This window comes from Lithobates pipiens, unplaced genomic scaffold, assembly GCF_037356315.1.
Source record: "Lithobates pipiens isolate NorthernLeopardFrog02 unplaced genomic scaffold, aLitPip1_a1.2 Scaffold_19, whole genome shotgun sequence".
Classification (NCBI taxonomy): Eukaryota; Metazoa; Chordata; class Amphibia; order Anura; family Ranidae; genus Lithobates; species Lithobates pipiens.
This window is the reverse complement of record NW_027507764.1, coordinates 463,973,572-463,991,356: the sequence shown is the minus strand read 5'-3', so window position 1 is coordinate 463,991,356 and position 17,785 is coordinate 463,973,572.

The following is a 17,785-nucleotide window of genomic DNA, read 5'->3' as shown; positions in this document are numbered from 1 at the left end:
ATTCACTTATTTGTGGTTCTTAGCCCTTGTACACACGGTCGGAGATTCCGACGGAATGTTTCCTATCGGACCGTTTTGTCGGATATTCCAACTGTGTGTGGTCTGCATTGGACTGTTTCTTTCGGAATATCCGACGGACCAACTTTTTCAACTTGCCGGTAAAATTTTCCGACAAAATGCTCATGTCGGACATACTCCGATTATGTGTAGCCTACTCTGACGGACAAAGTGCCACGCATGCTCAGATCAAATTCCTAGACCAAAGCTATTGGCTACTAGCCTGAACGTAGACCCGTCGTAATGAAATAACGTCATCACGTCACGTCACGTCATCACGTTATGTACAATCGGATTTTCCGACAACTTAGTCCGACCGTGTGTATGCAACATCACTTCCGGACCTCTTCCCGAATTAATCCGTTGGAATTGCTCTGACGGATTTGGTTGTCGGAATCTTCGGCCGTGTGTACAAGGGCTTTACAGCACTGGATTTTGGATGCACTGCCCAATAGGGCTGTTATGGACTGACTTTCATGTTATATATACATTTGTCTCTCTTTTTTCCATTAAATATAACTTATGGTCATTATAGATTCACTTATTATAAACATTATTATCTGAGATATATATATATTATCAAACTTTTATTATTGGTGTACATTTTTTTTTTATGTTGAACATCACAGCGTCACACCATAGATTTTTTGGGATTTAGTGCCACACTACTTTTGGTTTAATGTTGTACTGTGTATATGGTGACACTACAAGTTTTGGAAGCAATATTCCTTCATTATATTTAACAGATAGATTTAACCATCTCATTCAATATCTTGGGATTTTTTTATACATTTTTTATATTATATATATTTTTTTATTAATTCCTGGTATACATTTGATCTATCAGACATAGCGTAGCGCACAAGTTATATACACATATATCGTAAATGACTACATAACTTTCTGACCCAGGGTCTGTGCCATGAACTGGCCTTGTATCTTTCTCTAGTAATAAAATGCAAATCATAAGGGCCTGATTGCACACTGAATGGCCAGGGCAGGTCAGCTGTATGTAGCGTAAAGATTCAGTGTAGCATGAAATAATCCCATTGATTACCTTTTATCCAAGCAGCCTGCTAGTCTACAGAGCAAATGCATGTGATTGTGCTGTGAGCATAGGCGCCACACCGCGCAGTCAATGGCCCGTCTGTTTCCAGACCACAGACCTCCTCTGGATCATTTCAGGGAAATGTGTTGATTTTATAACCAAATCTCTCACCCCTATGTGATATGATGTGTTGGATGCAGGTGCTTGTCCCTGTTGTCACAATTCATTGACATTGCACAGCTAAAGAGATAAAAAAAAAAATCTGGGCAAAACATGCAAATGTGAATAGTGAGTGAATGGCTCATTTGTTCTTAATGAGATGTCACTTAGGATTGCATGCATGGTGTATTAAAACGGCTTTGTGAGTTTTTTTTTTTTTTTTTTAACCAGCAGGTTTATGGTAACTACAAATTAAGAAATATATAAAAGATAATAAACATAATTACATATTTACAATCTCTCAAAACTGATTACAACTAACCCATCAGGGTAGAAATATGGAAGAAGCCGCTACCAATCGTCATTCCTATCCAAGCTTCCCTACTTGAAGAGTGACTGACTGGAACAAGAATTAGCTGACAAGCCCCAATCTGTTCATGCTTGTCCTGGGTCAGCGACTCACTATGTAGTGAAGCACAAGGAAAATAATGGCAGCCATGGTACATGTACCTTCAAACACAAGTTATCAATGGCACCATCCATGTATCTATCCTGACCTTTATAATGTATAGATAAGACCCACAGCAATACATTTTTATTAGGACCTTAACCACGTCAATGCCAGGCACTTTTGCCCCTTCCTGCCCAGGACAATTTTGAGCTTTCAGCGCTGTCGCATTTTGAATGACAATTGCACGGTCATACAACACTGTACCCAAACTACATTTACATCATTTACTTCTCACAAAAAGAGCTTTCTTTTTGTGGTATTTGATCACATCTGCGTTTTTTATTTTTTGCTAAACAAACTAAAATAGACCGACATGTTTGAAAAAAATAAAGTTTTTTTATTTTTTCTGTTATAAAAAAAAAATTCTACTTCACTGATGAGGCGGCACCAATGGGCACTGATAAGGTGGCACTGATGGTAACTGGTGAGGAGGCACTGATATGTAGAATTGATGGGCAATGATAGGCAGCACTGATGGGCACCGATAGGTGGCACTGATATGCAGCACTGATGGGCACTGACAGGCAGCATTGATAGGCACTGATAGGCGGCACTGATGGGCACTGACAGGCGGCACTGATTGGCACTGACAGGTGGCATTGATGGACACTAATAGATGGCACTGATGAGCAGCACTGATTGGGCAGGTACTGGCAGGTATCAATGCTGGGCACTGATTGGCACTGTGATGGACACTGGTTGGCACTGTGGTGGGCTCTGATTGGCACTGTGATGGGCACTGATTGGCACTGTAGTTGGCACTGGCAGACTTTATTATTGGGGCAATGATTAGCACATCTGATGTGGCTGTGCTGATAATCAATGTGCTGGTTATCAGCACAGACCCCCACTCTCTGACAGGAAGAGCCGCCGATTGGCTCTCTCTTTCAGTGCAAACTGAGGAATGCCGTTTACTGGCACTTTTTGGTTCTCACAATGATGTGATTGGTCACAGCTGATCACATGGTAAGAAGCCTCTGTCAGAGGCTTCTTATCACGATCAGAGATACGGCATGGGCACGATCCGGCATGCGTTTTTGATGCATTTTACATCGTTCCAGTACAGTCCAGTGCAGGAAAAATTCAGAATGTTCTACTTTTTTCTGGTACTAAAACGCACTTGAACTGCAAGAACTGGTGTGAAGTATAGCCTACTTTCCATGCGTTTTTTGATGCAGAAAAAAACGCACTGGACTGCATGTGTTGTGAACTGGCCCTCAAAGCAAATGTGCAACACAAATGAAAAGTGGAAACCACATCATTTGTTTAATTTCCTAAGAGGTACCATCCCACCATTATGTAAATGCCATAGAAGCACCCACCAAAATGACAGGACTTTAAGACCCCTTTCATACTGCCAGCGTTTTTCAGGTGCTACAGCACTAAAAAATAGGGCATGTATAGCGCCTGAAAAATCAGCTCCTTTCACTCCAGCGGTGCACTGGCAGGACGTCACAAAAAGTCCTGCAGGAGCTTCTTTGGAGCGGTGAAGGAGCAGTGAACTCACCACTCTTCCACTGCTGTTCCCCATTGAAATCAGTGGGGCATCGCTGTGATACTGCCGGCAAAACGTTGCTCCGGCTGTGTTTTGTGGGAAGATTTAACCCCTTTTCAGCCGTTAGCAGGGGGTTAAAACCTCCCCGCTAGTGGCTGAATAGCACTGCTAAAACAACAGTAAAGCAGCGCTAAAAATAGCGCCGCTTTACCGCCGACGGCACCCGCGGCTCGGTGTGAAAAGGCTCTAAATGTACTGTTGAGGAAATAAATAACTTCAGATCCCAAAATGATATATCCATAGCCCACCAGTATGCTCATTTCAGGAGGTTTTTACCTACTATAACCTCATCTTAAGCATCTCTTTTGCAATTGTATAGCTTCTTCTTCAAATCTCTTATTGTTGGTACAGTTGCATCAAATCTGCATATACAGTGCCTTGCGAAAGTATTCGGCCCCCTTGAACTTTTTAACCTTTTGCCACTTTTCAGGCTTCAAACATAAAGATATAAAATTAATATTTTTGTGAAGAATCACCAACAAGTGGGACACAATTGTGAAGTGGAACGAAATCTATTGGATTTTTGAAACTTTTTTAACTAATAAAAAAATGAAAAGTGGGGCGTGCAAAATTATTCGTCCCCCTTGCGTTAATACTTTGTAGAGCCACCTTTTGCTGCGATTACAGCTGCAAGTCGCTTGGGGTATGTCTCTATCAGTTTTGCACATCGAGAGACTGAAATTCTTGCCCATTCTTCCTTGCAAAACAGCTCGAGCTCAGTGAGGTTGGATGGAGAGCTTTTGTGAACAACAGTTTTCAGCTCTTTCCACAGATTCTCGATTGGATTCAGGTCTGGACTTTGACTTGGCCATTCTAACACCTGGATACGTTTATTTGTGAACCATTCCTTTGTAGATTTTGCTGTATGTTTGGGATCATTGTCTTGTTGGAAGATAAATCTCCGTCCCAGTTTCAGGTCTTTTGCAGACTCCAACAGGTTTTCATCCAGAATGGTCCTGTATTTGGCTGCATCCATCTTCCCCTCAATTTTAACCATCTTCCCTGTCCCTGCTGAAGAAAAGCAGGCCCAAACCATGATGCTGCCACCACCATGTTTGACAGTGGGGATGGTGTGTTGAGGGTGATGAGCTGTGTTACTTTTACGCCAAACGTATCGTTTTGCATTGTGGGCAAAAAGTTCGATTTTGGTTTCATCTGACCAGAGCACCTTCTTCCACATGTGTGGAATGTTTGGTGTGTCTCCCAGGTGGCTTGTGGCAAACTTTAGACGAGACTTTTTATGGATATCTTTGAGAAATGGCTTTCTTCTTGCCACTCTTCCATAAAGGCCAGATTTGTGCAGTGTACGACTGATTGTTGTCCTATGGACAGACTCTCCCACCTCAGCTGTATTTCTCTGCAGTTCATCCAGAGTGATCATGGGCCTCTTGGCTGCATCTCTGATCAGTCTTCTCCTTGTCTGAGCTGAAAGTTTAGAGGGACGGCCAGGTCTTGGTAGATTTGCAGTGGTCTGATACTCCTTCCATTTCAAAATGATCGCTTGCACAGTGCTCCTTGGGATGTTTAAAGCTTGGGAAATCTTTTTGTATCCAAATCCAGCTTTAAACTTCTCCACAACAGTATTACAGACCTGCCTGGTGTGTTCCTTGGTCTTCGTGATGCTCTCTGCGCCTTCAACAGAACCCTGAGACTATCACAGAGCAGGTGCATTTATACAGAGACTTGATTACACACAGGTGGATTCTATTTATCACCATCAGTCATTTAGGACAACATTGGATCATTCAGAGATCCTCGCTGAACTTCTGGAGTGAGTTTGCTGCACTGAAAGTAAAGGGGCCAAATCATTTTGCATGCACCACTTTTCAGTTTTTTATTTGCTAAAAAAGTTTAAAATATCCAATAGATTTTGTTCCACTTCACAACTGTGTCCCACTTGTTGGTGATTCTTCAGAAAAAATTTTATATCTTTATGTTTAAAGCCTGAAATGTGGCAAAAGGTTAAAAAGTTCAAGGGGGCCGAATACTTTCGCAATCCCATAATTGCACACTGTTAAAGTGCAGCAATTAATTACCTAATGTTTCTTTTCTGTACAGGTTAGTGGCTATTTTGCCTTCTTGTTTCATATAAATCTTTAGGTCTAAGAACAATAAGGAGTTTTTTTTTCCAGTAAATCATTGAAAAAGCTAAAATATGATGACTCAGTCAACAGTTTGACTGGACCAGACCAGAAAAGCTAAATATCATCAATGTACCTTGGCCACATATCAATTTGGTGCAAGTACATCAATATTTCCTCTGCCGCAAAAAAATAGCCATTGTTCCATTATACAATGGGGTGTAAGTTGGATAAGTTGTTTGATGCATGATATTAAGTATTTCACACTTATTTATGTTAGACAGATCAATTGAAAATATATTTAATTGCCCAGTCTTGAGGAAACAGTGGTTGGTGGCCGAGAAACGTGTTAACAAATGTGGGTATTGATGCTTACTTCTGCCTAACCTGTGTATTTTATCTGTATAATATACCTATGTTTTTATATAATCATTGTAGATTTTTATAACTGCTGATCATCTTTAACCACTTTAATACTGGGCACTTTCACCCACTTCCTGCCCAGGCCAATTTTCAGCTTTCAGTGCTGTCGTATTTTGAATGATAATTGTGCGGTCATGCTACACTGTACCCAAACTACATTTTTATAATTTTTTTCCCACAAATAGAGCTTTCTTTTGGTGGAATTTGATCACATCTAGGTTTTTATTTTTTGCTAATAAAATATAAAAATACAGAAAATTTTGCAAAAAATATGTATTTCTTTGTTTCTGTTATAATATTTTGTAAATAAGTAAGTTTTCTCCTTCACTGATGGGTACTGATGAGGTGGCACTGATGGGCACTAATGATGAGGCACTAATATGCATCACTGATAGGCCACACTAATGGGCACTTATAGGTGGCACTGATAGGCAGCACTGATGAGGAGACACTGACAGGCATTACTGATGGGCACTGATTGGTATCTCTTATGGGCACTGATTAGCATCCTTGATGGGCACTGATTTGCATCCCTGGTGGGCTCTAGTGGGCATCCCTGGTGGGTCTGCACTGATAATTAATGTGCTGATTATCAGCACAGACCCCCCCCGTCAGTAGAGCCACTGAATGTCTCTCCTCTACCCGTGCCTTGTCAGCATGAAAAGAGGTGTATGCCAATAAACATCACTTCCTGGTTACGATGTGACTAGCTGTGATTGGATGCAGCTGATATCATGGTAAAGAGCCTATGTCATAGGCTCTTTACCAAGATTGGAGATGCAGTGTGTCAGAGCGACACACCACACCACCGATCGCCGCACTGCGTGCCCTCGGGGGCACATGCGAGTGGCTTATCCTGCTGGACGACATGATGCCCAGTCAGGATAACTTAACCACTTTGCGGCTGTCATTCTGCTATATGATGGACGGGAAGTGGTTAATTTCCTTTCAATCAATATAAACAAAATTACTCTGGAAACTTTATTCATCCACACAAGATGAACAGAGAAGGTTGGCTTTAAAGAATAACTAAAAGCAAAACTTTTTTTTTTCTTCTTAGTTTGCAGGGCATAGTTGGTTGAGGCAGCAGGCAAATAATCAGCACAGATATTGAAATGGGGAAATGGCAGGCTGTTAGAAATACGGGCTAATATTTTAGGAAAGTGTGATAACGTCTGAAGCATTCTCTGATGCATAGGTGTGATTGGGAGGGACGTTGGGGACAATGAAAACTGGTGTCTCTCCTAACTCCTCCTCCATTTTGTTTGGCGTCTTCTTCCAATTTCTGTTGGTAATTGTGGATACATCCAGGCTTTTGAAAGGGACTGCGTCTTCCATGAAGTTCCACTGAGGTGGCATTGTGGATAGTGGACAGGACATACACAGGTCTCCTATCTCTCCTATCCCCCAACTTCACGGCCACCTTTCCTTGTTCCTCAAATCCCCCCTTTGTAGCCTTGTGGTGACTAGACATTTTGGCAAGCCCTTCCTGTTTGTTCTTATTGTACCGCAGACCAAGGTTTTCTCATGGTACAGGTGGTGGAAAAGGAGCAAACTGGGATAATAATTTTCTAGGTAGATGTGATACCCCTTTTGGAACAGGAGGAAAGCCATATCCCAGATATTTTTTCTGCTTGTTCCGATGTGGGTTGGACACCTCGGGGGGCTGGAGCTGGGAGTCTGCCTTCATAGACGTGGAAGGCATGCACATATCCAGTGGCACTTTCACAGAGACTGTTGAGTGGGGAGAGATTAGAACACCTGTCTCAGGTTTTTATTACTGTCTGTTTTCCATTAGGAAAATTGACTCTCTATTTGTCATGCTTACTGTTATCATCCAAAGTGAAAGAAAATCACAAATTTTAGGTTTTCTCCAGAGCAGTAATAGAGGAAATCCTCGACTGGGGAAACTAGTTCTGGTGACTCTAGTGACAATAAGAGATTCCCTCACTTTTGGGATTTCCCCTTACTTCCTGTTTTGGCTATGGGACAGGAAATTAAGGAAAATGTCTCCAATAGGTTACCCATAACTGAAATATTGGTTAATAAGCACTTTTCAGCTCTATGCTCTTTTCAGCTCTGCGCTATATATATATATATATATATATATATATATATATATATATATATATATATATATATAGTATATATTTTGAAGCATAGTTTATCACTCTATTTGTATAAAATAATAATTTGTACTGAAAGCTAGCTAAGTAGTATTAAAATAAAACCTTTTCAAGCAATTGTCAAATGCTGGGGTTGCTATGAATTGTGTGACTGTGCTATTAAAGTGTCATTTTTGTGATAGATATCCCAAAGTTTGTCATTGCCTTTTGTATAGGGCTCTTGACTGACAGAAGTGTGCCGCTGTTTAGAGAGGAAAGCCGAGTCATTCAACGAACAATCAGTTTACAAATTCATGAATGGCCCTCCAAGCTAAAGAAATGGTCGGGTCAACATGTGTTTGGGGTGTTTCTTTATACCAGGGCTCGGATATATACATCCCCCCTGCTCTGACAAATGCCCATGGCTTTGTCTTCTCCAGACACCAGATGGGAAGCAATTATATGAGTGATAGGCAGGTCATCTGGCAGGCATATGAAGGACCTGCATACATTTCCATGCAAAGAAGCACTTTTCCTCCTCCTTTCAGCTGGAGAATGGAGCTCTAATGATGCTTCTATTTTATGGGATTTTTTTGTGACACAGTGTACTTTTTAATTCATCTACTTACCATGAAAAATAAGTTGGCTGGACCTGGTGTAATCCTGAACAATCTTTCCTCATTAACTGCTAAAGACTAATAGAACAATTAATTATTATGCATATGTGACCTGGCATTTGTCTGTATGCTTATCTGTCCGGTTGAATAGATAGATGGAACAGACAGATAGATGGAAACAAGTTACATTAGTCTCGTTTAGAAAATTACCATTCTTGTTATTAAAAAGACGTACTGTAGTTATAACTATTTTGTGTAATGCAAAACTGCTTAAAGTAGATGTAAACCCCAACCAAATTGTTTCATTTTCTAACTCTCTGTGTATTATTGAAAACAGCTACCTTTTTTTACCTGTTTTTTATCATATTTTAATGCTTTTTTGTATCTCAGTGCTGCTGATCTCCTGCAAACCTTTTGCAGCTAATTCCTGGCTACTGGCATGCAAGCAATGACTGTATGGCATTTCTCAGGATGGAGATAACAGCAGACCATACCTGCATAATGTGTGTTGCATCAGAAGCCCATGCGATAGTGACCATGCAGAACCGCACCTGGAGCACCCCATATCAGGTGGTGCTGAAACAAGGACCCGATTACTAGGCATTGGAAACTGCAGATTCAAAAATATTAAAAATGACTTTTGAAACCACATTACCATGTTAAAGTGTATATGATATATTAGCACATTTTTGCATTTGTCCACTTGTTTTCTGGAATCGATTCTAGTTAATCTTATTCTTATTTTATATATATATATATATATATATATATATATATATATATATATATATATATAGGTTTTTGTTTTTTTACTAAGTCCGGGACTTCTGCGCTTGGCAACCAATCAACTTCTAACGCTATTAGATTGTAAGCTCTACGGTGCAGGGCCCTCCTAATCCTCTTGTATTATTGCTGTGTTGTCCCCCTTTATATTGTAAAGCTCTGTGCAAACTGTTGGCGCTATATAAACCCTGTTTTTTATTATTATTATTATTATTATTATGTTTAACAGTTGTATCATACTGTATGTAGTATTAGCTACATGTAGTATGCAGCAATGCATTTGGCAGATCTCTGGAGACTTTCTATCTGTTGGCAGAACAAAATGTAGTCAGGCTGAGTCTTTCTTCCATTCATAAGAAGACTTGTATTTTTATTAATGGAGTAAGGAGAGAGAGAGAGAACATCCATCCACATCTCTGCATCTCCGGTCTCTTTTTAAAGTTACAGAAAATCTGGAGTTTAGTAAATTGCCCCTACAATGGAAAGCGCTAAATGAAAAAATGAAACCTATTCATTCTAGGAAAAAATGTAGAGAAGTGAAGAATAAATACCAAATAAATAACACTTCTGTCCCACACCTTGACTTGGGTAGTCCAAGGATGTGACTACAGCTCTTGGTAGGTGTCGGTTATGTTTGCCTAAGAAGAACCCAAAGCAGCTTCTCAAAGTGTGCTGAATATTTTTAGACATATAACACTGACAGTCTACTGACTGGAATGGTACCAGGTGATTGGAGAAAAGCCAATGTAGCACCAACATTTAAAAAGGGGCCAAAATACATTCCTGGGAATTACAGACCAGTTAGCCTAAGATCAATAGTATGCAAACTCTTGGAGGGGATGATAAGGGACTATATACAAGATTCTAGTAACAAGATCGGTATCATTAGCAGTAATCAGCATGGATTCACAAAGAATTGTTCTTGCCAAACCAATCAATTAATCTTCTATGAGGAGGTGAGTTGTCATCTAGATAAAAGAAGGCTCGTAGACGTAGTGTATCTGGATTTTGCAAAAGCATTTGACACAGTTCCCCATAAACGTTAAATGTACAAAATAAGGTCTGTTGGCATGGACCATAGGTTAAGTACATGGATTGAAAACTGGCTACAGGAGCAAGTTCAGAGGGTGGTGATAAATGGGGAGTACTCGGAATGGTCAGAGCTGGGTAGTGGGGTCCCCCAGGGTTCTGTGCTGGGACCAATCCTATTTATTTTGTTCATAAACGACCTGTAGGATGGGGTAAATAGTTAAATCTCTGTATGGCAGCACCCTCGAGGCTGAAGAGAAGGCAGGTACAGGCAGGCCGGGTCATAAACAAACAGGCACGTCAGGAACAGAGGCTGAAGCAGAAGCAGAAGCAGAATCAAATTACAGGCCGGGTCGTTAACAGGCTGGCAGTGGAGTAGCAGAAGGAGCAGGCAGGTGCGGAGTGGAGGACAAGCCAGGGTCAGATGCAGGCAGGAAACAGGAATGTCAGGTAGCAAGGTGGGTCACAACAGGAACGGAAGTCAGGTAAGTAATTGCAAGATACACAGGGAACGCTGTAGAGCAGACAGCACTGAATCTGAAAACTGTCTAAGTTTAAATAGCCTGTTTGGGCGCCAAAAGCTGTCACAGGGTACGTGCGCACCAATAGCATCCTGACAGGGGCAGAGGTAACAGGTCATATTCTTCTGCAGACATCTTGGGTGCTGGCATGCCCTTCCTGACAGTCCCCCAGCTGGCTATTAGTGATAATTAGACCAGTCAAAGGGCATTGATGCTCTCTTTGGATCCTCTGGGTGGCAGGAACACATCTAGACAAAAACACAAAAGCTCGACCTGCAGATCCTAATGCGTATGTGCCCATTCCAGCTGGCACTGCTCTCCGAGGACTAACAAACCCACATGAGCAGGATACAGGGAGAAAGAGAGTGCAGACGTCACAGAGTTGCCGTGAAAAAGCGAGGAATCGCCTGGTGTTTCCTTGAAGTGGATTTTGGAAATTATCTTACCATCCTGATCCCATGACAGCACCAAGTCCAGAAACACAAGAGGGATGGGATCCACCACATGCGTGAACTGGATACCTCATGTGTTGGCACTACAGTAGGAGACAAAATCAAAACAGTCTTTAATGGCCCACCCCATATTATGAGAACGTCATCAATATAACAACCATAATATACTAGTTGTCTGGCATGTGGGTTCTGGGACCAGTTGTACTTCTTTATTTATATATAGCTTAGTTTTGTTAAAATGGAGTATTAGTGAAAATGGGTGATTACAGAGTACAGAGAATGGGAGTAGCATGCTTGCTGTCTCATGGTCAAACCCTTAATTTAGCATAATTAAGCATATTCAAATTGCTAAGTTTTTTTTTAGAATATTAGTCTTCACTGGGAGCAGATACATCTTTATAAATTGTTTAATTGTTTTTATTACCACCTGTCAAAGAATTTATTATGATGTTTGATCTATTAAGTTACTATAGTCCCACTGTTGTAACCAATGCCTATAAGTATTTTTGCCTCCCCTACCCCTGTGTCCCTTTAAGATCTGAGACAGGGGAGGCATCACCGTGAGCATGTCTTTCTTCCCCTATAAATTGGCGAGTTACCATTTTAGTGATCATGACCTGAGGAAGGAAACCATGCCTCCGAAACAAGTTGTCATGGCAACTGTGTGATGTCCAGACTCTCTTCCCTCCTGTATCCTGCATGTGTGTGTTCATTAGTCCACGGAGAGCAGCTCCAGCTGGAAGGGGCGCATACACATTAGGATCTGCAGGTCAAGCGTGGTGGTGGATAGCCTTGGGTGTGCTGTCAGGATCCTGGCAGCTAGGTTGAATACCCATTGCCCTGTCGGGATCTTGGGGTGGTTTTAGGAGTGTGGCCACAGTGGAAGCTGTATCTATCTTCACACATTGTGAGTTTAACCATTGTAATGTTTTTAACTTTACCATATTAAAGCCGAGTTACACTAGGGCGGCTTTGCGCTCTCTTCTTTTGTGTTTTTGATCAGAAAGTTTATGTAGGGATTAGAGTGAAGACAATGTATCAGGAATTAAAGTGCAATCAGACATGTGCTGAACGACCGCAACATACAGGGATATACAATGTAATACTGACATATAATCACACACATAGGTTAGACTTGTCAACCTCACCTACTGTGTAACTATGTAACATTTTAGGCTTTGCAAAGAGAGAATGCATAGCAGCTTTGATTAGTGTATATATACATATATATATATATATATATATATATATATATATATATATATATATATATATATATATATATATCCCTCATTACACACAGGGCACGATGGTTGTGCTGTGCCTCCCTTTCTCAAAATTCAAGTCTATGAGGTAAAAGGTTAATTTATTTGAAGAGCAAAGAATTTTAACTTAAGTAAATGTTCACTTAGTTTAGTGATTAGGGAGAAGCTGTGATTACTTTGAATAGATAGTAAATACAAATATTTTTTATTTCTACATGATTAGATGGTTGACACAGTTTCACCTTATTCACCAAGTGAACATTCACTCAGCTGAATAATCATTCTCTCCTCCTTTAGTAATTCGACCACTATAAGTAGGGAGACTCATGGGTGTTGATTTACTGAAGCAAGAGAGACTGTTCACTTAGATGCATGAATGTTCATTTTGCAAAGTGTAGGCTCTTAGTGAAAAGTGTTCACTTCTATCACGTGCAAGCCAAATTATGTTTTTGTTTTTTTCTTTTGCACATGACTGAATATTAATACAAAGCTAAGTGAACAATCACTTAACAACCTCTAAATGAACACTATTGAACCCTGTTGAGCTTTAAGATGATCCATTATTTTTTCCATTCAACCAGCGGGTTGAAAAAATAAATAAAAGTGACTTGATTCCCCCATCCACACATTTGAGGTAGATGGGGAAATCCTCCAACCCGCCTTTGTATTCTGACAGTGGGGAGACTTCCCTTCTGTCAGAATATACTGATCAAAGCTGCGGGCTATAGCTGGCAGTGCTGATCCAGGCCAAATTTTGCAATAGGGCGGGCAGTTGTACAGAAGTTGATTGGTTGAATGACTTTGTACAACCACCCTACCCATATATGGATCAAAATTTGTCCGGTCCCTGCCGAACCAGACAAATTTAGAACCATGTATGGCCAGCTTAAGTTGCTGCTTACTTAAACAGGAACTTAATTTATCCCCTCTCCCCGGGCATAATTTTGCTTTTAAGTCTCTCTAACCTTGTCCACTGAGTTGAGCTGAAATAGAAATACCACCTGCCCAGTGAAACCAGCATTGCCCTGTTGTGATCCGCTGATCCTCCATTGCACACCATGTCTGTGACACCATCTTTCTCTGCTGTCATTGGGAGCCAGCTGTCTTTCCAAAAATTTTGAAGCTAGCCTCCGAAGACATGCCTCCAGGTCCACCCTCCACCGGCTACTCACTGTAAGTTGATGTCCCTTGGAATATCTAACATGGATATCCCAGGATGCTGCTGTAATGGGGCACGTCATTCTCTCCTAGATGAGAATAGAGGGAAGGGGGGTGTCAGATAAAAAATAAATAAAAAAATAGTAAACAAACTGATTATGATTGCGCAGTTGATGCAAAGTTTTTTAGGCCCCTATTAAAGCCCATCTGAAAATACATGTTCATCTAAGCCCTTGTACACACGGTCGGACATTCCGAAGGAAAATGTCCGATTGGACCGTGTTGTCGGATGATCCGACCGTGTGTGAGCTCCATCAGACTGTTTCCGTCGGAATATCCGACCGACAAAGTTTTAGAGCTGGGCTATAAAATTTTCCGACAACATGGTCCGATCAGACTTTGTCCAATCGTTAGTAGAGAATTCCGATCGAACAAAGTTCCACGCATGCTCAGATCAAATTACAAGACCAAAGCTATTGGCTACTAGCCTGAATGTAGTCCCGTCGTAAGGAAATAACGTCATCACGTTTTGAATGATCGGATTTTCCGACAACTTTGTCCGACCGTGTGTATGCAACACCATTTTCGGACAAAATCCGACGGATTTTGTTGTCGGAATGTCTGACCGTGTGTACAAGGGCTAAGACTACCATGGATATAGAGTGACAACACTGCAGTCATTTTACTGCAGAACAAACAATATTGTCATCCTATTACAGGAAGTGGAAAATCATTTGATATACTTGCAGGTAGAGATGGGTGAACAGTTTGAGCCAAGCATGAACACCTGAATTTGCAGGTAGCTCGGTAGGATTTTTACCCGCCGAGGGTCCCACATTGCACTGTGTGCTTCACAGTGCGTTCTAGGGCCCTAAGAGTCGGTGGCCATTTCAGGTGGTCATACACAGCCAGTGTTCGCTTGGCTGAAATTCAGCGGAAATTCCACCTGCTTGTAAACTGCTTGATTTGTAACATGCCCACCATGTGGAACTCAACTTTGGCAATGCTGCAGCAGCTGTACATGCAGCAGAGAGCCGTCAATGAGTACCTGTGTACCTTGTATGGCACAAAGACAGGCTCAGGGCACTTCTGCTTTTTTGCCCTCCACACCAATGGCTGCTGATAAAGGATGCATACACTGTACTGTCACCATTTGAGGAGGTGACAAGAATGGTGAGCCGTGACAATGCATGGATCAATGACACCATCCCTCTTGTGTTCCTGCTGGAGCATTGTGGACAGGGCACTTGAGGCAGAGCAACTGGAGGAAGAGGAGGACTTCCTTTCCTCTCAAGTCTTGCTTTATGCAGACACCATTCTTGCTATGCCACAGAACACACAAGAGGAGATAGAGGGGGAGGAGGATTATGAAGGCATTGAAGCAGAGGAAGAGATACGTAAAACCTTAAGAGAGGGTTTTTAGTCCACAGAAAGCTTGGGAGCAGTGTGTGGCTGGGAGGAGGCAGTTCCAGATACTGTAATCCTCAGTGACCTCGAGGACTCTGCTTCTCATGCTTCCCCAAACTTGTGGTGCATCGGCTCCTTTATTCTTCAAAGCCTTCAAAAGAGAATTTGTGGTATAAAAGATAAGGATCATTATTGGTTGGCAATCCTTTCTGACCACTGTTACATGGGGAAGGTTTCGGGAACTCATCCTGTCCTCACAGAGGGACCAGAGGCTTCTGTTGGAAAAAGGAGGTGTGGTGGAGAAGAGTGCTGCCTCGGCGAGGCATTTGAAAACATTTTTAGTCCTCGGTGTCCAGGGCTGTGAGCTTCAACATCACATCGGCAGCGTCTGCTTCCAATGATTATCTAGGAGCAAAAACAGACACAGAGAGCTCTTCAGTAGATGATCCACTGGGTTTCTATGTCATGAGAAAAGACCACTGGCCAGAACTTACCCAGTATGCAACTGAGCTTCTGGACTGCCCTGCCTCCAATGTGCTTTCTGAATGGGTATTCAGTGAAGCTGGAGGTTTTGTGACAGATAAAAGGAGAGGAGCTAAATCTGTGAAGCTTCGTGAGTGTAGATTTGCAGTGAATGAAGTGATGATTTGAGACATTGTCAGAGAGCTTACCCTAGTGGACACTGTGCTGGCCGCTCTGGTGAGCGCAGGTGCGCATTGGTGTGCATGTTCCTGTGCACGCTGGTGTCTGTTGGCTCTGATGTGCACAATCCTGTGCGCGCTGGTGCCCGGGCGCGTGCGCGCACGCCTGTGCTGGTCGGCATGCGCACGTGCGTGGTGTTTAGGGCCAACTATTTAGGTTAGCTGTGCACTCTGCTCGGTGCTGCCTGATCATCAGCTCCCCTGTGCCTTGCTCCTGTTACCCTTACCAGTGTTCCTGATCACCTGATGACCTGGCTTGCTACTCGGATACCGCTGACTTCTGCCTGCACCTGACCTTGGCCTGTTTGATCCATTTCTGCCTGCTCCTCTGTACCTCGCTGCCCGCCTGTTGCCGAACCCTGCCTGTGCCCTGACCTCCCTGTTCTGCTCCTGCTCAGCACCTGTTTTCCTGTGTTCCAGCCTTCATACCAGCTGTTGTAAAACTGTTTAACCATCCAGCATCTGGATCCTACTACCTGTCAGGGCTGGCTTAGCCCTTTCTCCTCTGGACTGGCTGCTAAGCTGTCGGCTAATTACCAGCTCTCTTCTCTTTCCACAGTTACCAGCTGTTCCTGATGATGCTCGTCTGACCTGCCTATTTAAGGCCTTCCAGCTCACTCTTTTCTTTGCCTTCACGTTGGTCACATCACTAGGAACCATCTCCTGCTGTTTGTTTCAAGACTGGCTTGCTGACATCCCTCCTGGCTTCTATCCTGCTTGCAGTTGCTCTCCTTGGATCCCTGACGTCTGGACTGGCTGATTACCCAATCTGGTTTATGAACTTTGGACTGGCTGACTACCCAATCTGGCTACTGGACTCTGGCTATGCTTGACTACGCTTTTTCCTATTTACCTTTTTATTTTTATTAATAAACAAGTGTGATTTGATTGTACTTCTGTCTCTGTCTGTTTCATGGTTCCTGACACTACCAGGCTCTCATACCATTCCGCACTCCCGAGCCTCCTGGGCCACGAGTCAGACACATAAGGGAAACCACCCTCTGCCCAAGCAGACTCACCGGTCAGGTACGTAGAAGTCTGATAGACATGCTGTTTTAAAGTTTTTATCTTGTAAGTGGATTTGTTTTGGGGCTTTTAATAAACATGCAAACAGAGTACACTATGGCACTTGTGTTTGTTGTTTCATGTCTATATCCTACGGAAGTAATAGCGTGATTGAGCACTTATGAGAAAGTGAAGGAAGGTTTGTTTGATGGCAATACAAACACTGATTACCCACACAGAGGAGCAGTCTGGAGACTGTAGGATTACCATCCATTGGAGAGTAAAAGTTCATCCATTGTGGTGGACACGAGGAGTGATTTGTCTATGCTTTTACATTCATCTTTGAGGTGAGCAAGCACTTTAGCTGGTGGAGGTGTGCACTAGATATTGGTCCTTTTGAGGACAAACACACACAGCGATGATTGTTTTGGAAGCATTGACACAGATGAACTGTTTTTTTTTTTACATTTTCATTTTTTTTTATTTAAAATATTTTTAAGATCATGAAATATTTAATATAAATTTTGTATGCACATTATTTAATGAGACACAGTGCTGCGCTATTTAGAAAACAAGATAAAAGAGAGTGTCTGTCCACAGACTCTGTTGACCGGTTGACATTTGTAAAAATTATTCAGTCTTGGATTAGCAGCAGCTATCAAGCCCTCGATTAAGTGTTATTTGGTTCTTGAATCTCTGCAAGCCTGTTTAGGCTGCCTAGCTTTTTTGGTGTTGATTTTATCTTAAAGTAATTTCTTGGTATAGGTTTCGTGGGCACAATTAACACCCAAGGACCAAATTTTCCATAACTGTGTGACAGGGGCATCAAATTTCAATTTTATTTTTACAGCAAGGCCAATTCTTGCTTTCATCAAGACTACTTCTAGAAGATTATAGGGTGAAGCCAA